This window comes from Sceloporus undulatus, chromosome 6 (assembly GCF_019175285.1).
Source record: "Sceloporus undulatus isolate JIND9_A2432 ecotype Alabama chromosome 6, SceUnd_v1.1, whole genome shotgun sequence".
NCBI classification, from domain to species: Eukaryota; Metazoa; Chordata; class Lepidosauria; order Squamata; family Phrynosomatidae; genus Sceloporus; species Sceloporus undulatus.
The window spans coordinates 125891486-125917739 of NC_056527.1; the positions used below are offsets into that span (position 1 = coordinate 125891486).

Sequence of the window (26254 nt, forward strand, 5' to 3'; positions counted from 1 at the left end):
AGGACCTGTATGCTTTACCATTATCGACACAACCATGAATTCTGCACTGTGTCAGAAGACTAAGGAATCTTGCCCTCAGACCATCTGTCTCACAACCGAAGCCAAACTGAAATTGGGTCATGTATCAAGACACTGATCCTAAATATACAAGCAGACCTTCCAAAGAATGGCGGTGGAAAAAAGAAATTCTGTGTTTTGAAATGTTCGAGTCAAAGTCTGAACTTAACCCCTCAATTACAAGTTATAGTAGGACACGAGGCAAAATGTTCATGTAAGGAATCCCCCAGATGAAGTTGTGCTCTTAAGGAGGAATGCCTCAAAAGTCCTTAAAACCAATGTGAGAGACAGTTATGGGAAATGATTACTTGACGTCTGTGGTTGTGCAAAGGGATGTCACTAGGGACTGAATCTAAATGTTCAACATACTTTTCTACACATGCACACTGACTGTTCAATCCGTTGTGTATAGACAAATGTTGAAAATCCATCATATCGGTGTGCCATTTGTTTAACCAGGTTATCTTTCTCTACTTTTATGGCACTAGATTAACATGTAATGACATTTTTAGTTTGGAAACCTCTTCTTGGCAGATATTGAGATGGGGAAGCATCATTAACCATCCAGATGTTTGAAGACAAGCTGTAATACAAGCTAAGTATGAATGATGAAGGAAGTTCACTTCTACCAACTCTGAATGTGAAATATTGTTTTATCGAAGCAATATTTTCAGAATATCGTACATGAAAGTTTTAGGAAACAAAATTACATTCTGCGAGGGGCTTTCGCAGCCCAGCAGGAGATCACTCTCTTGCATTCCTCCCCCCAAAGGTGTAAAAGTTTCATTAGTTCACAAAGTGAACACTGCGTTGTAATTAATGGAAGGGAAATGTAATATCTCACAGAATTACCAGAGCCATGCCTTTTTTATTAACTTTTCTTGATAAAAAACAAGGAGGATCGTGTTAAAACTATTACATTAATATTCCTGAGAGAGTTGGGCTATAATTTCAGCTTCTCTTTCTCTCTCCTTCTTTGCCCTGTGAGTCAATATGGGAGGATGTCTGGCAATCAGCTATTGCAATTATCTTTCTTCTCCAGATTTGAATTGGTAACTGTAGCTTCCGCGAATAGAACTGCAAATGAATAGTATCTCTTCCCCTCCCCTCCCTCTATTGCTTGGGTGGATATTAAGGCACATGGCTCTGATGCTCAAGGCACCAGAATAAGAGAGGGTAAAGAGGACATGTGTTTTTATAAGCCTACTTAAGGCCAGCAAGAAAAAAAGAACCAAACGTAAATAAAAGCAACGGCTAAAAGACCATATTAGCTTGTGGAAAACTTGACTTGATGGCATAGGATGAAACAGCTTCTGCCAATGCATGACACCAATAACCTCTGAAATTCAAGCTAAGAGCTATTGGCTACATAAATGTTGTCTAATATTGCAATCCTATAGATATTTTCCTAGGAGTAATCCCTGTTGAACTCAATGGAGCTTACATTGATTCTGGACTCCAGCCTCCAGAATTTACCAGGCAGCATGAATCTGGACCATTGGAAAAGGCAGTAATTTTTGCATACAGAGACAATCTGGAGGTAAAACTACATGATCAGGGATAGATAACTGAGGACAAAAATATATTCCTTTTGAATTCTAATTCTTTAAGACCATGCAGCCCCCATCAAGCCTTCCTAGATCCATCATATAACAGGTTTGGAGCTGTTATATGAAGCTGAGGATGAAGGTCTTTAAAAGGGACATTTTTTCCTCCTTTTCTTCCCTGGTCAGCTGACTTTGAAATGTAGGCCAAATGAAGTCTTGCCATTTCTCCCTTCCTGAAACTGTGATCACTAGATTCCAGAGCTAAATCTTGATGCCAGATTCTTCTAAAATAATCCTTTCTTTTGTGGCTTTTCTGCATGCACATTGCTGGAACCAGGTCTGCCAGACAATCACCATTTAAGAGCTCACCAAAACATACACCATGCCATATAGGTAGAAAAGAAAAAGAAAAATGAATAGAAGATTAAATGCTAGTTGACACCATCCCTTTCTGGCAATATGCTAAAATGTCTGCATTCATAATGGCTGTTGAGTCACAGAGTCCTGGTCCACTCATCACAGGCCTACTCATATACCTCCATATGTGGTAAGCCAATAATGGCATATTTAGTTCAAGCATGAGCCACCCTGTTGCACACAGAAACATAACACAGAAAAATGCATGGAGGTCTCTTGGTATTCTTGTAGTCAGTCTATAATGTGCCAGATGGTGAAGAAGATGAGAGCGGTGGTGAGGAGGAGGGCTAGCATGTAGCAGAAGGTGGCAAATGTGAATGCCATGGCGGCAGGTGAGCAGACCCCAGCCCAGTTTGCTATGCGGGGAATGCCAGGAAGGGCCATTCAGGGTGGCTGCCACAGGCCCAAGCAGGAAGGAAATAGGGATCTACTTCCAAACCTGTTATATGATTTTATGGTACATACAATTTTTCTCCTGTTCTTCTCAGTAGAGATGGATTCAGTATGTGTTCCACCTTTTTCCTACCCTTTGTCAATCAGCTTGATAGAAAAAGAATTGCCTGAGAGTACATGGGAACTACCCTACGAAGAGTTTTAAAAACACACACATGCACACAGGCAGGTATCCCCCTCATCCCCCCAAGCAATACCTCCCACCTGAGATCCCCACATTTCCCACTCACTTCAAGCATAGTAATTTCACCTACTTAGCATAGTATAAGCTGATTATGGAATTAATTTCCTAGCTGGAAATTTCTAATGGACAATAAAGCAGCCATCAGCACATTTTAAATACTGTTAAAAAATGTCACCTGTAGGTCTTGTTCCTTTTACTTTATTTATATTTTAAGTTGCAGGCCAGCCAAGAAAGCCATTCCAACTTCCTTGCATTTTGAGAAGCAAGAGCAACAAGAACAAAATGTCAGATCTGTAAATGGATAAACATCCTTGATTCCAAACTTGATCCTGGTTGAGTATGTCAACCAGGTTTGTATTACAGAGACCTGGCTGGATGAAGTTGGGGAGATGGGATACCCTCTTCCAGTTTGGTAAACCTACGTTCTCTGTATGACAGCAACCAAGGTTGGGGGGAAGCATGTAGGTGGAGTGCAGTGGTCTATTTTGCTGGCCATTGACCAAATAAAATCTATCTGTCTGTCCATCCATCCATCCATCCATCCATCCCCAAGACGACAGAGGTGCTCCTAGTCATTTGAAATGCAGATCAAGGAAGCTTGATGGGATTCTCTTAGGAGTTTATCACACACACTTTTGTATCCGGCTTGGGCACACATGGCCAAGTGAAAATGGATTTTATCGCATGCTAAACTGTCTTCGAGGCATCCCCATGCCATTGCCGACGTTAACCCATCCCCGAGCCGGGTGAGGCATGTGAATTTTGCTCAGCCAGAAAGATTCTGGCTGAGCAAGAAAGCTTTCTGGCTGGGCTAAATTCACGCACCTCCGGGGAGGTTAGGGTTGGCGATGGCATGGGGATGCCTTGAGTACAGTTTAGCATGCGATAAACTCCATTTTCACTCAGCTGCACGTGTTCCCTGCCTGTGCCTAGAATGGAGACAAAAGTGTGTGCAATAAGTTCCCTAAACTCTACTCAATAGCCAAGACTGTATTTGCACAGCTAAAACTGCTGCACCAGCTATTCCCACTCCTTTAGACATCAGATCATGCCTTGACTACATCCCATGTGGATTACTGTAGCACTCTCTGCATGGGGCTGTCTTTAGGAACTGGACACTTCAGTGGGTCCAAAACGCTGTGGCCAGAATGCTGACTGGGGACCAGTTACAGATAACATCTAACTCCCTTGTTAAAACAGCATTACTGGCTATTCTGTGCACAATGCAAAATGTTAATAATGACCCATAAAACTCTATAAGGCTTAGGTGCAGACTATTTGAGAGATTGTGGCCTGTTACAGACTGCCAAAATAAAGCTGCTTCGGGTCTCTTTGGAAGTATGCTGTTTAAATGATGCATGCATCCTAAGAATCCAGAAGCTGCACCAAAGCTTCACTCCAGTGCTTAGGAATGGAGTGTGGCTTTGGCGCGACCTCTGGACTCTTAGGACTCATGCATCATTTAAATAGCATATCTCCAAAGAGACCCAAAGCAGCTTTATTTTGGCAGTCTGTAACAGGCGTGTATTTCCCCATATGAACTACCAGAACTCAATATCTTCAGGGGAAGGCTTTCTCTTGGTCCCGTCACCTTGCTTGTTGAGGACACAAAAAAGAGCCTTCTTGGTGGCTGCTCCCATTCCCTGGAACACCTTTCTGCACAGGACTAGGCTGTCCCCCTCCCTGCTTTCCTTTTGCTGCCAAGCAAATACCTTTTTGTTTAAGCTTTTTGTTTTAATGTAAAAGCAGAGAAGCTGCTTATGGGGATGTGTGTTTTGCAAGTCTTTTAAATAATTTTACACTTTTTAATGTGAGAGTTCTGAATTTTTTTAAACATTTTTTTAATTGACTTTCTTTGAGACCTTCCTTGGGCCTCACTCTGGGAGAAAGATGGCATATAAACAAATAATCAAAACAAACAAACAAACAAATAGAAAAGAGGCCCCCTGCAGGACACAAATGGCATCTTTACTTTTCAAAGACTGTACTTTTCCTAAGTCTGCAAAGTTTTTTCTCTCTCTCCTCATCTTCACATCCACTAGAAAGGCAGGTTTGCAAATCAATTGCCTGACTATCAAAAAGAGGTCTCACTTTGATCTGCCGCTGTTGGCTGTATGCAGTCCGGCTGACGTGTTTGTACATCAGCTCAGAGAAAATTTGTTCTCGTTGATTTACAGACTACAAACGGGGCAACTCTCCCTTTATAGATAGCACCATTGCATGCAAGTACCATACAGAACAGAACGCATGAAAGGAAATGGAACAATGAACATGGAACACACTGATTCAACCTACTAGTGCATTTATGGAAAGATTGATACTGGGGTTTCTGAAGTTAAGACTGTCCATCAGCAAGTAATTGATGGCACTGAATGCAATAAACCCCACCTTGATTCTAAAGTTGAGCAGAGCTGGGGAATAGTTGGGCCTACACATTTTTTTCTCATCTCTCGGGGACTACTTTTGCCTAATTTCATATTTGTTCTTAGTATCTCACTCATGACGTCTGCAGTCTTTTTGTTTTAGGCTGCTTCCACGCTACAGAATTAATTCAGTTTGAGACTGCATTATCTGACATAGCTGCATCCTGTGGAATCCTGGGATTGGCAGTTTGTTGTGGCGCCAGAGCTCTCTGACAGAGAAAGCTAAACATCTCACCAAACTACAAATCCCAGAATTCTGTAGCATTGAGCCATGGCAGTTAAAGCAGTGTCAAACTGCATTAATTCTACCATGTAGTTACAGCCTTAGAATGGAAATTAAAATTTAAAGGGATACTCTTACATGTCCACCTGATATTTTAGTAGACCTGTGATCATTAGTTAAGAATAACCATAGGGGTCCTACCTAACCTCCCATTGGACTCTAATTACTGTCCCGCATCGCCAGTCTCTGTGCACCTTGGCTTAACCTCCAAGTCTCTGGCTTCATTATTTGCAGCTTTACGTGGCAAAGCTACATCCATTGGCTCTTCCACAGCTTTACAGTAACCAGGATTCTATTATTATTTCAGTGGAGTGTCTGCAGATCAAAAGCACATCACTACAGGCCACTGAATCGCCTTGAAGAATCATACATATTTTAAGCCGTAACATAGAATGGAATTATTATTTTACACAAGAGGCATACATCAAAGGCTGCACTTGCAACAGAAGTAGGTAAACTGAAAGATCCGTTTCACCTTTTCTCCCAATACCAAGAAGGCAGACCCTGTAAAGCTATTGAAAGATGAATGATAGGTTTGGAATGATAGGTCTGGAAAGAATGTCAGGTACCTTCCTGTTGTCTCCACTAACCTCACATTTAAGGAGGAGATGCACAAAGTCTTCAGCTGTGCGTTTTTTTAAAGGATATGGATTGTGCCTTCAGTTTATAATTTATTACAAAGAGGGTTTTTTAAAATAAATAAATAATAGTACCAATTTTCCACAAAGCTGCATTTAGAGTGACTCACAGCATGCATAAAACTGTACCATAAAACATCCAACATCAAGAACAGTGAAATCACAATTTGAAAACACACTTATACTTGACTTATACACACTAGTTAGACAATTCACAGTATGACAGTGTCCTAGGATCAGAAACCCACTGGAACAGGTGTGCCTTCAACTGTCCACCCAAATGAAGAGATAGGAAAAGCAAGGACTGCTCCCTTTTCTGTATGCTTTTCTACATACAATCTCTAGCAGGTTCCCTTTCTTCCCAAGATCTTGCAGTCTATTATTAGTCTATGAATCTACCAGGTTTTTTCCCCTGAAATACTATCCTGGATCCAGGAACAAATTTCTTATACATATCACACCACTGAGATTCTGCTGTGATTTCCCACGCACATTGTAACTTCATGGTTCTGTGAACATGCTTCTTTTAATTTACGTGAAGCTACACCAGTAGAGATGGGAAGCAGAATCCTTAGATTTGTGCCCTGGCTATCAAAGGAAAGTTATTCAGATTTATATGAGCACTGCAAAAATGATTTCTGTCCCCTTTTCTGACCGAGGTCTGCATGTACATAAGCTTCTGCAGTGTGAAACCTTGGCAGAATTTCCTTTTAATCTGATCTGAGCATCACTTTAATCAAAATCCAACCTCAGGGATCATGCATATGCACAAAAATCGGCTGCTCTGCCAATCAATGGAGTGACTGCACCAGCAAGAAAGGTAACTAGCCCATTGCTTTGAAATTACAACCTCTCATGAATAAGGAAAAGGAGGGTGAGCATCTCTTGTTTCCATGGTTGCCCTTGGCATGCCTTATTGGTATGCCTTATTAAAAATATAAAACTGAAGATAATATTGAAACAGTAAGGAAACAGGGGAGGGGACCCAAAAATGTCTAGTGTATTTCAAGACAACAGTATTTTGTATTCTGGTCTGCGTTATCCACATGCATCAGTAGACAGAGCTCCATTCCTACACTTGACATGCCAGAAGAGAATATAACCAGTCAGAATATAAAGAAACTTCTGCTATCTGGTCTCTTCCAGCATCTTATTGTCCACAACAGTCAGGCAAATTCCTTGAAAGAACCCACAGATATGGTTTGAAAAGCAGGAGTCTGTACCAACTACAAGATTCAGTTTGGCCCCTAATTTGGTGGTTTAGAAAGGAAACCAGTTGGACAGTCTGAATGAGAATTAAGGAGTCAGACCAATTACTAAACCAACTAGATTAGATCCACTGAATTAAACTGATTTCCATGAGTGCTAACTTACTTTTCAGGAACTGATTTAATAGAGTTACTCTTCCTGAGATTAGCAATTGAATGTAGACCTTAATCTGTGTTCCTTGTCAATCACTGAATGTCAACAAATGGATGAAAGCTTCCCCTCTATCTTAGAGAACAATGCCTTTCATAACTGCAAATGAATAGAGACAGGTTTGTGGTAATGTTTTCTTTTCTCTTTTTTTGCTGCCAGCCTTTAACTTTTTGATTTTAAAACATTAGGGGAAAATATTGCTAACTTTGTTTTATTCATGGAAAACTTTGATGAAAATTGCACAAATGGTTTTCTGTTCTGGAAGGATCTAGTCCAAGACATTTAAGAACAGGTGCGGATGTTGGGCAAGATGAGTTGGAGGGTTTCCCCAGTATTTCTCCCAAATTTGTTCTGGATGGTTATGAAAATGACATGCACCACAGGCATGATCCATATTAAGATCCTGTAAAACTTCAGAAAGGAATGCAACCATGGTTAACAGGTTGGTCATGTAAGGATCTGATGAAATCAAGTAGAAATCCAGCCCTGGAGGTAGAATCACACATTAAATACAAAAGATTATTTACTCTTACATTGTACACTCACTATACTCAAACATGTCAACTGTCAGAGCAGGACACATTTCATACAACTGCCTGGCATCAGAATGGAGGACTTCAGATCTTCCTGGAAGATCATGAATATTAGGTGAGATACTCAAATATGTATTTGGAAGGGTATACTCTAGCTATCATCTGGTCTGGTCCCACCAGAATTGAGGTTTAGGACATGAACCATCCGGTCTTCCCAACAAAGAGGAGGGTGGTTTATCTGGCCCATGCAGACAGGTTTTCAGCCTTACTATAAACTTAAAAATGCCAGCCAAGGTTCAGAACCAGCAGCTGAATCAGGTAAAGGAGGCCCATGCAGGTTCCAACTGGGATACAAGGAGGATGACATTTCCATCCTCTTCCCACTAGCAAGTGAGACTGTGGTAATCCAAAGCAAGACACCATCACAGGTCTTTGTCACAGCTTTGCTTTCCAGTGAGAAGGGGTGGAAATGCCACCCTTCTGGTGCCCCAGTCACAAGCTGAATGGATCTCCTTCACCCAATCTAGATGCTGACTCTTAAGGATATGATTGTGTGGAGGAGTCAGGCCATGAAATGTTAGTTAGGCGGGGTACAGACCGCCGCCAGTAGGTCCGCGGGGGAGCCGGAGCCTTCAGACGGCCCGACTCCCGCGCAGACCGAAAAAAGAAGCTCCAAAATGGAGCTTCTTTTCAAGTCGCGTTTGCGACGTAGCGAGGCGCCAGGGGCGCGCTCGCTACGTCACAAGTGGCACGACATGTCTGGACGCTATGCGTCCAGTACGTAAAGATGGCGCCGGCCATGTAGAAGGGCCGGCGCCATCTTGTACGGACGGAGTCCGTACTAGGCACAGGGGCGTCTATAAGAGACGCCCCTTTTTTAAAATGGGACGTCCTCCGGACGTCCCAAAGGGCTGTATAGAAAGCCCCTTAGTTTTGCAGATGTAACAAGTAGCTGAAATAGGATATTGGTGGGCCTTTAAGGGGGGAAAAAAAGTATTAATTGGAAGTTATTCCATGCCAACTGAAAGCCATGGTCATGAGAAAACAGCCCATTTGTTTTACAGTAAAACACTGTCTCTCTCTCTTGCTGTGTTGATTTTGAATCTCTTTGAAATTCCTGATCAAGAGAAATTATAATTATCTAGTCTTCATTACAAAGGGATAGCATGCAGAGAGATTATAATTAATGTCCTCTTCAGGTTTGTTCACACATGCATCTCCTCAAACTTTTTAACAGCCAAATCTGTAATTAAAAGAAAGTGAAAATAAAGGAGGGGGGGCAGTTCATTCAGTATTAATGGTTTTTCAACCCTATCTATTAATATTTCTGTCCACGTATCCCATATCTTAAGTGTACTTTTCTTTCAGACTTCAGAACACATGAAATCACATTCACTTTCACATAGCTGAAAACACATGGGATATAAATTGAAATGACTGAAGTTGAGTTGCGGTACTACAAATCCCTTGTATATTTCAGCACCATTCTTCAATGTTAATCAGTAATCAAAACAGATTAAATTAGCAGTTCTTGATTTCTTAAGAGCCCTGGTGACGCAGTGGTTAAATGCCTGTCCTGCAGCCACTTGCTCACAAACCACAAGGTTGTGTGTTTAAAACCAGTCTCAGGGTCGACTGAGCCTTGCATCCTTCTGAGGTTGGAAAAAGCACCCAGCTTGTTGGGGGCAATTGGCTTATACATTATAAACCGCTTAAGGAGTGCTTAAGTGCACTGATAAGTAGTATAGAAACGTACTTGCTACTGCTATTATTGCCTGTTAGAAAATCATTCCTGGGAATCGTTCTGTTGTAAATACAATTTGTGATCTATTCAAGGGTGAGAAATGTTTGGGGGCAATGGAAGCCACATAAGATTCTGCAAAATCCATTGAGATCCACTGTCACCATTGAAAATTCATGGAAACAGCTGATTTTGCCACCAAAATTTGGCAGCAAATGTCCATGGTTCTTTATGTAAAGGATGGAGCCAGAGCTCCCACCTCTACCATGGGAGCTTGTTGTTATGCAAGGCTTAAACTCCTTCCTTTCTGGAATAAAGGGTAAGGAATCTTTCCCATTGCGTTTTGGCAAAAGTGTGTTTCCTCGGCAGCAGCAGCAACAACAGCTGTCAGTTTCAGCATCATTGCTATGGTGGCCACAGCAGGTACTGGAGAACTGATTGATAGGGAGTACTTGACTCCTTTTGGTTGTGTGTAGCCCACCTTGGCCCAAAGACTGATTGACAGGCCTCAGGTCCTTACTATCAACTGATGTTTCTGAGTCGGGATAACAAGGGATTGTATTATGCAAAACAGGTGTTCTGTCACTTAGCTGTCACCCCCTCCCTGGTGACTTGTGCTGCGATACCTGCCTGGCACAGCTGGTCTAAATGAGGGAATATGGCACATCTCAGTATCAGTCTCAGCATTTGAGATGACAGCTGAGAATGAAAGAGTGTCTTGCTCTGTACAGGGAGAATAACCTCTGTGCAAAACCTTCACTAACAAATCACTAATGACATTGTTTTGCATGGAATAAACATCCTGATGTGTTTTCCGATTTCTGGTAAGAATTGGCACTGTTTCAATTTTACCACTATTTTTATAAAATAGATATTTATTAATTTTCTTTCCAACCCTGTGGTACATGGAAGTCTATACTCCTGCATTGCTTCTTCATGCTCAGGTCATATCACATTTGGGTAGAAACTAGAAGCAAAACGAATCAGAAACTGGACTAGCATGTGTGCCAAAGTGAATATTACAACGACAGGTGTTTTTCAGACTCGAATAGTGGGCATGTTTGCAGAATAAAAACAAGACACATTTTTGTGTGATTTAAAAATGCTGCTCATACACTTTACCGTTCAAATCTGTTAATGCCACTGGGTGATCTATTCTGGGGTCAGCTTCCTAGTGCTAGTTTATGCATGCTAGCTGCAACGATTGTGATATCATATGGCCAGGAAGAGAACCTCTTCTCTGCTCTTTTTACTGTTTTTTCTTTGATGGCCACATGTTATTTAATGGCTTCCTTGCTGCAAAATGGCTATTCTTAGCCCCCAGAATGTACTCCTTGCTATACAACTGACCTAATGACAGGAAAACATTGCAAAGCAATAAAAACAACATAAAACCTTTTAATTACACATTTAAAATCTATTCATTCATTAGGAAGACACATTCCATCTACTTTGCTAGGGGTGCTGTGTCTGCAGTTCTCTGACTGCATTTTCATGACCTCCCAGCAAAATGCCATTAAGGCCTCGAGGTTATTCTCAGCTCTTTAGAGGCACCATTAACACTTCTTTTTGTTATTCCTGTTACAGGACCAAGGCCAATGAAGGGGGTGAGCGGCCCTCTTGTGGATACTCCAAGCGCTCTTCTTAAACATTTAACCTTCTTTTCTTCCTTCTTTTCATATCATTTTACTCTGTTAAAGCAAAACCTATATAGACATATTAAGAAAAGGACTTGCATAGTTTTCCTCCAGTGGAATAACTGTTCTTGTCAATGACTACAGAGGTAATGGGGGTGATGGATAAGAAACAGGGATGCAAATCTTTGACTATGCTGTTCCTGGATATGAACAATTCCCATAGTATTCTCCTTCTGCTGGAGAAAATGAATATTTCTGAGCAAGTTTTGCCCAGTATTTGCACATCCTCCAATATTTGTAGGGTATAATCCAGAACAGAATTTTGTATGAGATTATAGAATAGGATAGACAAATTGTAGCACCCTAGATACTGGTCTGTCATTAAGATCTGTGAGAGATTGGTGCTACAGATGTGGCCTTGTGGGAATGCACCAAAAGTATGTATTTCTTTATAGAATTATTTTCCTAAACAATTCAGGATGTGTGAATACCAGAAAGACACAGTGCAAAATTCTCAATTTTGTCTTATTCTCCCCGACTAGATATTCCAATAAAAAGTAGACACTATGCTTGCCAATAAAGAGTAAACACTTCCAGTTAATATCATCAAAGTGTTTTTTATTAGTGTTTGGAAAATGTCAAGCAATCTGAAGCATATCAGTTATTGACTTTTTCTTTCATCCACCATCCCCAGTATTCCAGGTATTCTTAGGCTCCCAGAGCAGCCAGAGCTACTGGATAAATCTCTTCTGAATAAATTATTGGAGGATGGCTAACCATCCTGGAAGAGTAAGCTTAACACTTTTAGCCCTTTAAAGCTGTTTTAAATCATTGGCTATGTTTTTATCTTTTGGGAGGATCCATTTTTCATTCATTCATTTTACCTTTCTCTCTTTCTCTCCCTCTATCTTCTTCTTATCTGTGTGAATTATTGTTCATATTTCAACTGTCTATCTAGGATCTCTGGAACTGTGTACAAATGTTTCAGGTTTTGCTTGGCATCCATGTAAACGCATGCACATGGACACTAAGGCATCATATAATATGCATATTGCATCTACTGAGGTGTGGTTTGAACTAATGAAGGCATAAAACAGATTCGTGGAATGGCTTAAAGTAGAATGCCAGTGATTTACAGTATTTAACTATGACTCTATTGAGTTTTCCTAGGCAAGGATTACTCAGAGATGATTGGGCTAGTTCCTTTCTCCTAAATAGTAAATTAGTATACATAGGGAAATTGGTACAGAGATTGTTAGTTTACATGAAGAACAGGTCATGAGATGAACAAGGAGGGATTAGATGTCTACATACTGGTGAAGTCATTGGCAATGAGGATTTCCAGTAAGTGAATAGTGCTGTGTACACATTTTCCTGTGTATCCCAATGTATTGCAATTGAGGATGTTTAATACTGGTTCCCTAATCCCAGCTCTGCTCTGAGCCATGACAAGAATTGCAATGACTAATGAAGTTCTCCTCTAACATTGCCTCATTAACAGCAGGTCCTCATTTAAGAGGGCAAACTTACCATAAACAATGGCATCCCCTCTGCACTGTCCTCAGCAGCAACTGGGCATGCTGTTCAAGAATTTACCTCCTGCTATTCGACAAGGCATTAGGACTGAATGGTCTAGAATTTTAACTAAACATATGATGGAGCCGTCCTTCCCAGACTAAATCAAGGGTTGTAAAAGAAGCATCTGGATTTCGGTCCACAGTCTTCAGCTTTTCCTTATTTGCTAAAGGGAGGGGATTTGGGCATTGGCTTTTGGGCAGAAATGACCGCTTCATCCATACGGAGTCAAGGCATTGAGTACTTACCTTTTAAAAGCCTGGGTTTGAATCAACCATGTTGATGTTTAATTAAGATTTTCACCCCATGTTGATCAGAGCCTATAACACTAATTGAACTATAAATCCTGCTCAGACATTGAGCATGTTATACTCTCTCAACTTACAAAGAGGCAACAACAAAACGCCTCCAAATAAATCTTATCATGAACTCCATGTGATAAGTTCACCATAAATTGGAGTCAACTTGAAGTCACATAACAAAAACAGAACCACTGATGGGAAAGGTTACCTGAGATTCTAGAGAGAAGGAGCAGGCCAAAGTTTGGAGTTAGACACAGCAACAGCCTGACCTTGCAAAAGGCACTTTTCTATGATTAGTCTATGTTTGTATAGTGTATACTAAATTAAGTTCTTCATTAAACAATCTTCATCCTGGAATAAAATACTTGATGTAACTGTAGTCAAACAACAGCTCTGGAAAACCAACAAAAACAGCATGTGTGTTTGTCTCCCTTTCTACAATCCAAGCTAACAGCTCCAGTATATGCTATGCTTATGGATTCACAGAGAAAGAAGAAAGCAAAACTGTACGTACATTTAGGACACTCTATTTAAAACACTAGCAACATTGGCAACAACAAAATAACTACATTTACTTCTGAATCCTTCATGTTTCTCCGCAAAGCCCTTGCCAAACAACTTCAGTGCTATTTCTGGATAGTAATTAACCCAAGACTTTCTCCCCCAAATAGAGCAGTTTCCAAGCAGCAAGGCACTAGCACCAAAAGACATATATTCACAGGCAGACATGCTGGTATAAGCTACGGTTTTATATTCTGAGCAGGATCTTGCAGCACCCACTGTGCCGAAATGGAAGCATACTGTACAATCTATTTAAATACATGCTGTTTCCTTTCCCCTAACTCACCGTATATGCCAGGCTTCTCTTCTACTTTTCCTCCCCAAAAGTGTCCTGATTTGCTCATCTAAAGCGCCTGCTGTTAAGTGGGTGCCTGGCCTTGCATTTGTTCTAACACAGTGGAGCTATGAGATGTGACTTGTTCGGTTTCCATCCATAGCATGCTGCAGTCATCACCAAATGGGAATCAAGCATAATAGGTCAACTCTCAGATTTCTGCAATATATGCAATGGTATTGCTATAATATAACTTAGAGATGGTGAGAGTTTCTTTGGGCTCAACAGTTGTGATGGAAGTTGTACTTTTGCACCTCCTGAGGCTTGTTAGGAGAAAATGTGCATTACTCCAGGAACACTTGCCCATTTGTGATGCTTACAGTGTGCTTCTGAGTAACTGGAAACAAGCTAAACTAGGTGGGAAAACATAGGCACATTTTGGTCAACAGGGAAAAGTTCTGTAAATTAAGGAAACTGAACAAATAAGTGCACATATTCTGAAAGATGTGATAAAGTTAAATGAAGTTCCGTATGATAGGACAACATAACATCTGATGATTTGATGCAAAAAAAGAATAGAAGAGAAAGCAAATGGGAGGGAGTTGGCAAAACTCAATAAAATCGAGGAAACATGTTCTGGTGTAGCTGTGTTGGCCATGCAGCAAAATACAGCAAAACTACAAAACAGTGATATCTTTACTGGGCAAATTGAAATGCACAAAATACACCATGCAAGCTTACAAAACTTCCTTGGTTTCTTCATCCAGCCAAAATGTATAGCAGAGGAAATGTGACAATGTTAGAGTCATGGTGCTATGTTTTGTGTCAGATGTTACTTCTCTGGTCCGTTAAGATGGGCTATAGGGATGTCAATGCAGGCAGAGGACACTTCTCTTCTTGGTTATGTGGGGACCAGGGACACAGGGCAGTGAAACAATCCAAGTTGACCTCACTTTAACTGACATGGCACAATCCCATGGAATTCTGGGAAGTATAGTTTGTTGTGGCACCAGATCTCTCTGAGAAAGAAGGCTAAATGTCTCCCAAACCTACATTTCCCAGAATTCCATAGCACTGAATCATGTGGCAAACAATTAAAGTGGTGTCAAACTAGTTCATTTCTGCAGTGTGACAGCAGCCTTAGGCAGATAAAAAAGGAGATACTGTCATCCTTAATAAGACTCAGCTATGATATCATGCTAATCCATTATTTGTGCTAGACACAGTTTGGATCCAAACCATGATTTGATCTTATGACCATGATCTTAGTACACAATCAAGTCAATTTGGGGATGCAGCAGTTCTTATATGGCAACAAAAGATTGGGATAAAAAATACTGTATATGTCTGAGTATAAGTTAACCTCATGTATAAATCGAGGCTTGTCTGGGGGACAAAATTATGGATTTTGATATTACTTGTGGGTGATAAAACTTAAGGGTATGTAACAAAGGATCTAAAGGATGAAGCAAAATAAAACAATCCAAAAGAACTCATAAAATTGAGCAGGTATAACTGTTTGTGCTCAACCTAAAGACTTGATGTAGGAAAGAGCAGAGAAGGGTCAGTGCTTCCAGGACAGATTATACACTGGCCTTTCACCAGAGGATGCTTCCCTTTTTATATATAAGAGTTAAAGTAAAATACTTACATTGACCTGTAGATAAGTCAATTCAGTTTTTTGGGGGGTCAATTTTTTGACTAAAATTTCTAGTCTTATACATGAGTATGTACAGTAGATGTCAACTGGTCACTAAATCTAGAGTCCTGATATAGTGGTAAAGGTAAGGGCGCATCTGCACTGTAGAAATAATGTAGTTTGACACCACTTTAACTGCTATGGCTCCATCCTATAGAATACTGGGATGTGTAGTTTTGTGAGGCACCGGCACTCTTTTTGTCAGAGAAGCCTAAAGACCCTGTAAAGCCACATTATAGGATGGAGCTATATCACTTAAACTGGTGTCAGACACCATTGTTTCTTCTGTGTAGATGCATCCTATGTGGCATGTCCGTAAGAACTTGTGGCAAAGGACATAAAATGAATGTTCAGCCTTCCTCACAGTATCTAGACAGCATCATGCAGTAAATAATACAATTAACTTCCTAACAAGAAAGAAAGAAAAACTAAACAGGAGAATTTCCAGTTTTTCTGCATATTTCAAATGTAGAAGGCAAAGGATTAAGCAGAAAGCTGGACACACATCTGTGAAACTTCTGCTTTGAATTATTTGAATACATCTGTGCCATCAGTGGACTTTTGCTTGTCGCATCATCAAGCTTTCAGCCATTCACTCCCTCACTTAATGCAATTCTAGGGTACATTTTTTCCAGCTCACAGATACAGAAAGACCTACAATTATTACCTTTTCTGAACCACCGCTGCACTTCACTACCCCAACCATGATAATTAGCAAGTTCCATCATCTCATTCTGTCTAGTTCATTCCATCTCCCTCAATGGTTCCTTTGCAGCAAAACAGGATGGCATCCTCTATTAGCTAAGTGCCCATTCAGAGGAAATTCCAGGTGAAAATTGGTACCAGCACTATCTATAATGGAGATAAAAATTAACACCTTGCCCATGATGTGACACACATTGAGGAAAAGGCAAGATACACAGCAGCAATAGGAGCACTTTGTAGTTAGCTACTCAGCCTTCGCCAGGCCAAGCCTTAAATGCAGCTGATCATTTTCGAAATTCAGCAGACAATTTTTGCACAACTCCATCGCATACACAGCTGGAAAAAGTGGCAAGAACCAGATGTTCATGCTATACTTTTATTACAAATGTACAACAATCTTCTGCAGTAAGGATATGTGGGTGTGGTGTGTGTATGTGCGATGGCGGCATGGGTCATACTGGGCTCCCCTCATTATGTTATTATAGGCAAGCCAACTCCTCCCTGTCACAAGTCCAATGTCTCTGGTTTCATTTTGCAATAGCTGTTTGTGATGGAGAGCAATGCAGATCAACAGCCCCCCAAGAACTGGGTGAATGTGTCCTATGGGGTTCCCCAAACAGGTTCATTTCCCTCCTCCTCAGGCCATGAAACAAAAGGACAAGTCTGGAGATACTTCTTTCACCCTACAGATGCCAAGAGGTACTCACCATGAAATGCATGGGATATTCCCTCCTGTACTGTTCTATGTCTGGTCCATTTAAGTATCCATTACTGCATTTTCCTGACTGCTCAGTCAAAGTCACTGAAGAGTAGGTGATAAACCCTGCCCTTTTAGACTAATGGCCTCTGGATTGCATGGGCTTAATGTGTGTAAGACTGTTTCCAGGATCTCTTGTTCTCATCAACAAATTGTCACCATCCATAACAGTTTGTCCCTTCAGCAAAAGAACAGGACAAGAAGAAGTGTTCTTTGCTTTGGAAGGTTTCATACTTTTTGCAGAGACATTTCTGTGCCAAACTACTGTCTTTTCCTTTTGTGAACCAAAGCAGGTGTACACACACACGCACACACACACACACACACACACACATAGAACATAAGCACAGAAGAATTGGCTGACTGATCAAAAAATGCAAACACTCTGTGAATGCCTCTGATTTTTAAAAGTCCATGCAACCAAGCAGCACTTACTTGTCATTTAGCTATGCAATTTGCACATTTCATGCAATTTGTGCACAAATTGTTCTTGCAAATACAAAAGCTCTCTTGAGACTCACAGAAAATGTCTCTGCCTTCTCAGTGGCAACAATATTCCTTTGCAGCTTCCTGTTCTCACATTCAACACAAGCATGGATTAGATCCCCTAGTGTGTACTTTAATAATAGTTAATTAACAACAAAACTCCTTTTGGATTTAACACCCCCAAGTTAAGAGCTTTCCATGTTCACTCAAGTTCATACACATACACACAAACATACACACACACTCCTACAGCTCTTATGAGCCATACCCTTGACAGATGTGTTATTTCTCTTCCTATCATTGCTTCGTATTAGTTTGTGAGTCTCTATGTTTTCTTTCCATGCTGTAATCTGTAGAAAGATTTTCCTAGTTTGTGCACATTAATTTTTATAGTTTCTCTAATTTACACAGCTTTCTCCCAGTGACTTGACCATGTTTCTGCATAGTTTTCCAGCCATGTATATTTTAATCATTTATGTTTTAGAATCTGCACATAATTTTGTGTGTCCTTTGTTTTCTGGAAACACCTTGTGCCTCTTTCTGAACTCTGAATTATTAACGCAAGTTGCTCATTGTCTTGCAACAAGTCTCCGGCAGTGTGGAAATGCTAACCTTGTCAAGATTGGCGAGTCCAAGAAAGTCTCCATCCATACCTACCCATGACATTAGTCAAAAACTTCAATATGAAAAGATAGTGATAAAATATATAATGAAATATAGAGATGGCTCTATTCTGATGGCAGGGGTAACCAATACCAAAAACTTTACCTTTTCCATTAAGCTGCATACCAAAAAGACTATTTTGTCTTTGCATGTGAAGATGGAAAATTAAAGTACTTCTCCTGTTGGATAAAATGAATATTCCTCCATTATATTATCCCCATATTTTTACTCAAGTGTGTATGTGTGTGTGGCATGCATGTGTGCAAGAAAATACTTGTTATCCTCTGCAGAATAATTCCATCCTGTTCCACAATTAGGACACTGAATACAGAGGAAAATTGTGCAAAATCTGCATGAGTCTATTATTCTTCTCACTGCTGATTTCCAATTGTTATGAAACTAATTTTTCAACCTGAACACTAATAACAGTGAATATTCTTTCAGTTCACATTTCCAGGCTAAGGCTAATCTGGTGCCTTCAGATGCTACAAAGACATCCAGCAATGAAGTTAGGATTCAACAGACAGTGTAGTGGGTACATGCAATAAATAAGCACCCTGTGAATTTCATAGGGTCATCATAACTCAAAAAGTGACATAAAGGCACGTACACACAAAGAAAGGGTTGCTTGTGTCTTTGCAACCAATGTTGCAATATTGCAATCAATCGGCCTTTCTTGTACTGCCTGCTTTTTCTTTATGTGTGCTTAGTTCCACAAAGACTCTAGATTTGTTCGGAGACAGGCATTTTATGCAAGGCATATTGTGTGCAAATTGCAGAAACTGCAGTGAGAAAAACTGACACATCAGTCATCTTGTATTGGAGGTGAGTTTGCTCAAGAGGTTGGAAATCCTTGAGGTATTATCTCAACCTGCCAAGATAACCAATCTCACTTAGAACAACATAGATTCCTGGTGGCAAGATTTCTTTAGATCCTTACCCTCAATGTATCCACAAAACCTATTCTCCTTTTGAAGCCTGAATTTGCACCTACTCCATGGAAATAATTTGATCACCCAATTTGGGTGATGCTTGTTCCAGTCACATTACTTCCATTTGCTTTTATATATTTCTTTTATGCAGTTTACATATCAAGCAGAGGTGTGTGTGTGTGTGTGTGTGTGTGTGTGTGTGTGTGTATTATGCAGGAGTATTCTTTTTGAATATTCTTTCCATCCTTACCAATAAAAGGAATGCATCTAAAGTCATTCTCTGAGTTATGGAAATCTGCATACAAAAGGCATATATTTTGTCAAAAATACATATGTGGCTGAACCTCCTTTTGTGCTTATCTTAACATATATCTTTTTGTTCATGAATATGTATATATTAGGCTAACTACAAAAGGAAATGCAGCCACATATGCTTCTGTGCCAATATAGTACTAGGAAAGTCGAGCTCTGTCCCACCATCTGGGTCTGATGGCACTACTGTGCCTAAACCATCGTAGTGACTTCTTCATTACTGAGAAGGTTCATCTGATTCAAATTTGTATATAATTTTTAATCCTGCTTTGTTGTTGTTGTTGTTCTTGTTAAGAATTGCTTTAGAAACAATCGTATGTCATTCAGGCTGAGGTCTTCACTTCTTGAAAACTCTGCAGCAAATAGCAGGTCATTTGGGACCTGATTCAGACCCTTTGGGGCTGGGATCAGTCTGGGACCACTAGACTGGTGAGCAAACTGGCTGATCGTGGCTCAGGGGGAAATGGCCCATGTGTTCCAGACAGGACAAACCCAGGCCTCTCAGCTTTAAAAGAAGGTAATTCCATCCCTCCTTTGATGAAATTATACTGAGAAAACTTTATGACTGCATCAACATAAGTCAAATTTGGCTTGAAAACACAACAATAACAACAACAACAACAACAACAACAACAGAAAGAGAACAGCCTTTACCTGATACAATAGAAACGCCAGCAGCTAGCAGCATCATTTTGGTTTTCAGTGCGTTTTGTAATATTTGATTAGCATTCTCATTCCAATCTTATTTCTGTACGAGGTTTTGATGCTCTCCACCCTCCAAATACCAGTATAATTTGTTGATTTTTTTAGCACGCATATTTATTAAAATTAAACATTTTTCTATTAGGCCCTTTGTGTTGACTAAAGCATACTCATCCACATTTTTCTTTACAAAAATTCATGCATGGGTTAAGATATGTTTCCCTGTGGAATGCATCTCAAGGTTTGCAGATATACCTGTTTCCATGGTAAGATGCATTCCATTCTGTTCACAAATCTCCAGAGATGCAAAATAAATCCTCATTTCAATGGACATGTTCATCCAAAAAAAAATATTTCTCATTCTCTTCTGGCAACATGGAGGCAACATTGCCAAGTGTATATCTGCTGCAGATCTCAGCAACTGGCCATTTTTATATGGGAACAAGCAAATCTTTAAGTTACCATATCCCAGCCTATTTACAGCTGTATTGGCTAAGGACATTTTAGACAGTATTCATTTAAGGAATATGAATATTCTAAACTAGGCTATGGTTCCACTACTCTTAAAAACTGTACACGATGTGCCTTTTATGTTGTAGTAAAAGCTATATCCCAAGCAAAGAAGTTAAACTTCATCGAAACATGTTCAAATATAATACAAAAGCCTTGTTATCAAAACTTACAGAATCAACAAATATAATAAGCACAGGCTGGCTAGAGAGGTTAAAAATAATCAAAAGTGTGTTTTTGTTTGTTTGTTTGTTTGTTTGTTTGTTTCCCTATTTTCCGACCAAGAGGAAGACCAAGGAAATGGTAGGACCACTAAATAGAGAAGATGGTGAAGTGGTAACAGGGGTCAGAGAGAAAGCAGGACTGTTCAACTTTACATGTTAAACACATTATTTGTCTAAGTTTTCTCCTACAAGGAAAACTGTGCCCTACAAAGGGGCTTGGAGCCCAGAACAGATAAAGTAAAGGAATAACTAGCTACTCTAAATTAATTCAGGTCTTCAGGGCCAGATGAATTGCACTCAAGAGTACTAAAGGAACTTGCAGATGTAATCTTGGAGTCATTGTTAATCATCTTTGAGAATTCTTGGAAAACTGAAGAGGTCCCTGCAGATTTTAGGATGGTGAATGATGTCCCCATCTTCAAAAAGGGAGGAATGAGAGCCTGAGCAACTACCAACCAGCCAGTTTAATGACAACAACAGAAAAGGCTCTAGAACAGATCATTCAACAGTAAATCTGTGAACACTTAGAAAGGAGTACTATAAGTCAGATTGGATATGGCTGACCTATAAAGATTGATCTCATCTTACTATTATTATTATTCTTTATTTATATAGTGCTGTGGATTTGCACAGCTCTGTACATAAAACAATAAATATAAAAGAGTAAACTACTTTTTCAATTCAGTTTGCCACTGATCTGCATCTCCCTTTTCTTTCCAACCTTATCAACATATCAACTTCACTCACTCTTCATGCACCTTGTTTGTTGACGGTTGATTTATTTCCGTTTGGGCACATTGAAGAACTGGAAATACAGCAATAAGGGAATAGCTACAAAGACTGATCGGTTAACTGAGTGGAGAATTCTTAATTTGAATGTGGAGTCAAAGGCTTTCATGGCCGGCATCCATAGTTTTTGGTGGGGTTTTCGGAGTCTCTGGGCATGTGCTGAATATTTCTCTGCCCAACAGAATCAATGCATCCTGGATATGACTCTTATGAGCAGCTTCTTTTGGAAGCAGTTAATCAAGTGATTGTGGCAATTCCCTATTTAAAAAAGAACAGAAACAAGGAACCTTTGACAGAACATTTAATCTCAGAATAGATCCAGTTATACAACAGCTGCAACTAAAGGCACATTCAGTCATGTTAACAATCTGGATAGTCTGTTGAAGAGGGTGGTTGAAATTAAGCAGCATTCATGGCATTTTATGTTCAAAAATGATATTTATGCTACAGTCAAACTGTGAGCTAGAGTTAGGTTTCAGTTACTTCTCAAGAGATTTCCATAGCTCAGTGAGGAATAGAAGCTGGTTTGCCAAGTCTTCAGTTTAGTACTCTGACCACTAGTTCTCATTTGCATAGCCCTTCTTTAAGAAAGGGCCATAGCCCAATAATACAACACATGTTTTACATTCACAAGATCCCAGTTTCCATCCTTGTCACCTATGAGAAAATATGGGAAGGCTCCTCATATGAAACTCTGGAGAGGCACTTACATGTTAATCTGACAATCCTGAAGTTAAGAGTCTGACACAGTATAAGGAATTATTCTGTTCCTTGTTTGGATCTACAGACATCTTTGATCCTGAACCTAAAACAAGTAATGAAAAGACATCCACTCGGATTCTTTCACATCCATTCATCCTTAAGACTGCTGTTATTTCTGCTACAGTCACCAACTACCAACTTACATCCTACTTCCTTAATTTAGGAAATATCAAAAGTGGTGTCATTTGCATTGGCAAAGTTTGAAGATCTCCTCTTAGAAAGAGCTTAGAATCATAGAGATGGAAGGGACCTTGAGGGATGTCTAGTCCAGTCCCAATTCCTGATTGTTAAGAGAATAAGACAGTGAGAAGGACAACATGTTAATTATAGGGAATGTTCACACCCCTTAATATCTAGTTTTATACTTAGTATAAAGGAAAGGGGAGTCATTTTGATGATGCTATTTTTAAACACTAGCAAGAAACCCTTGCCAATCCTGCTATTCACTCAGAGATATATCAGCGTATATTCAGACCTTAACTTCTGCTCACCCTGTTGTAAGTTATAGAGTTGCCTTGGAGATGGAGTTGAGCTGGCATTTCTACACCCCTATAAGGCTTTTAATGGACTCCATTGTGCCACATACTCTTTTCATTCACCAAGTTTTTGTGGCATCACTCTTCTTTTGCAGCTTCGCCAGCTTGGGTTTGTGTGCTGTTTTTTTTTGTTTTTGTTTTTGTTTTTTTTGCCAGCCACAATATCCTTGGGCATCATTTAAAACAAGAGGGGCTCTTATTAAGCTGCGTTACAGGTATATTTTTATTTTGCATTCCCTCTTTAACTATGCATACTCTGCTGACAGGCAGTAAGGAGAGAGAAGAACTGCTGCAATGTGCTAAGCTGAAATCTTTGACAGATCAGCTGCCTGCCAGCCTGTGGGAAGCACCAGTTCAGCATTGCAGGTTACCAGGGAGACCCAGATGATGCTTATTTTGATTTTAAGCTGCCTATTTATGCCAAGCAAGGCTAATGGTCAATTCTGAGGTTGTGGAGGAATATGATATCAGATAAGACAGAGATGATAAATGAGCTAGGGACAGGCAAATCAGTTACATTTTCTTTCACATATTCTTTCACATATTTTGATAATTTTGATTGAAAAAATGAAGTAAAACAATATTCTCATTCATCTCTGTCAGAGCTTGGTCCATCATACATGAGGAGATGGTATACTCATGTTGGTGAATTTAAATGGGATGGAGTGAAGATATGTTTCAAGTCATGTCATCTGCGATGGATATTATAATTATATAGTTTTCAGTTCCTGAAAATCGGCCTCTGGGGGACGGATGGGGAATGCAACGGAGACTTCCGGCAGCATTGGCGGCATTCTGGCATGCATTAAATAGATGATATCCCCATTAGATTCCCTAACTGCCCCCTTCCATTCCACGCTGGGCTCGTACCCCAGGGCCCATACGATGAAGTCCAATGTTTGATCCAAGATATGGGAACTCTATTTATCATGATTTTCTCATTGTTTAGGTTAGGTCCTTGATGGCTATTATTTGTTATCCACTAGTCATATTTTGTTTTAAAAAAAACGAATAGAAAGGAGAGATAGCTGCAATTGCTATACTGTTTCTTTACACTTCAGTTGTTTGCCACCTCAAGTACAAAGAAAGTGTGTGTGTGTGAGAGAGAGAGAGAGAGAGAGAGAGAGAGATCTGATGAACACTATGGCAAGTGCTGTTGGCATTCAAATGTCCTCCACTCACTAGTTTTCTGGGACAAATTGGATGTGATAGTAAAAGACATAACAGGCCTAAATCATTTTGCTGCCTGGAGCAAAGGACAAGATACTGCCATTCTTCCCCCACTTAATTCCACAGTCAGAAACTGACTGAATCAGAAGTTGAATCATATTTAATGGTTTGGTAGCTACCTCAAATGTACATCAGAGCAGTCATCTAGTTATGGGCATAGTAGATGCTCATAGTACACATGTACCTCTGTCTTCCAGTGCAAGGGGACATCGAGAGGCTGAGCAGGAATGTCCAAGAGACTGCCAATTCTCTCCCCATGTACTGCCACCTGAGGCAATTGCCTCATTCTGCCCAATGGCAGAGACACCTCTAGTAGCAGATCTGTATGTTTAAACACAGATCTATCCCATCACCCAGAAAGGATACGTGGGTAGTGAGCATAGAACATAGACCTCCAGGAAAGCAGAACTCTTAGTAAGGACAAATAATTTCAGCAATTTTCTTCCAGTTATGAGGATGTCTTCAAAAACCGTGCAGTTTTGGAAGGCAATTTGCAACTCAGGGCTTAGTCTGCGCAAAATTCACATGTGGCTGTTTTGCACAGAAAATAGAATTTTCTGCACGGAGGTCAAATATTTCTGCAATGCAGTTTGACACCACTTTAACTGCCATGGTTACATGCTATGGAATCCTAGGATTGGTAGTTTGTTGGGGCACCAGAGCTCTCTCACAAAGAAGGTGAAATATATCACAAACCTACAAACCCCAGAAGTTAAATCAGTGGCAAACTGCATTAATTGGATGACTGAATTAGTGGATGCAGAATCCCTGGATATGAAAGGCTGACTGTGTAACAAAACAGATTCTGGCTAAATTAGGAAGGTGTTCCTAACAGTAAGACATGTTCAGTAGTGGAAGAGACTCAGAAGTTGGTTGACTTTCCTTCGGCCATCTCTTGGGTATGCTTTAGATGTGGATTCCTGCGTGGCAGGAGTTGATCTAGACAGCCCTTAAGGTTCCCTGAAACTCTCTAATTCTAAGATTCAATCAGTTAGTATGCAGGAAATTTTAATTATATGCAAAAATTATTTTTTTTAAAAAACCCATATTGCTTTGATGCTAGTAGTCTTTTTAAAGATGTTGGCACATGATTTCTGTCTACTTTAAGTTAAGCCCAGGACAGAGTGCGCCTGAGATTTACAAGAAATGCTTCCAAGAATGTAAATGCAATCTTTCCTTACTTGAGCAGCGGATAAAAATTAACTCTTTTTTTTTGTGGGGTGGGGGAGAATAAGGCTTGTCCCAGTTATTTTGGCTGCTCTTTTGCATACCCAATTACTTCCCAGCTCTGTAGAGATTTCAAGTGTAATTCTGTCTTTCAGAGAAAGATGCTCACAGTAGGAGCCTTCCCCACCTGCTGAGGAAGCAGGGAGACAAAAGTTGGCTAGTTCCTACCACTTTCATCCATGATGCAAATCAAGAAGCAGCAGCCAGAAAGAAGGCCTTTATGGAAATGGTTCTCAAGCTCTGGAAACTTTGACTTGAGGGTCTTAAAAAATCAGTTTCTTCTGGGATTTAAAAGAGATTGTGAAAGTTATATTTTGGCAATTCATGGATTGTGGACTATTGCTCTATTTTTACTACTTTATGTAATATTGACTTCGTAACTTCCAACATTTCACAGATAAAAAAATTGGATGCATGTGGACAAGCAACATTAGAGTGTACTCAACATGGCAAAAGTTACTAATGGAGAAGAATAGACAAGTTAGGAAAGGCTACAACTGTTTGCTTTTACATTAACCTACTGAGAAGGGCAAGATCCTGTTGCTTCCTCTCCTCAAAAGAGTACAAAAGAGTTCTTATGCTAGCCTAAGATGGAAATGTACTTTTAAAACACATTTTATTATGTGAGTGTATCACTAAAGACGTCAGGATGGGTGGGTGTGGAGTGTTACAAGCG

The 26254-nt window shown here is 40.0% G+C and overlaps 1 protein-coding gene and 1 pseudogene across 3 annotated transcripts in view; both read right to left on the reverse strand.

Moving 5' to 3' along the window:
* The window catches only part of LRRTM4 (leucine rich repeat transmembrane neuronal 4), a 242142-nt gene that overhangs the window by 156025 nt on the left and 59863 nt on the right, over positions 1 to 26254 (reverse strand). The window lies entirely within an intron of this gene.
* LOC121935736 lies at positions 1962 to 2345 on the reverse strand (annotated as a pseudogene).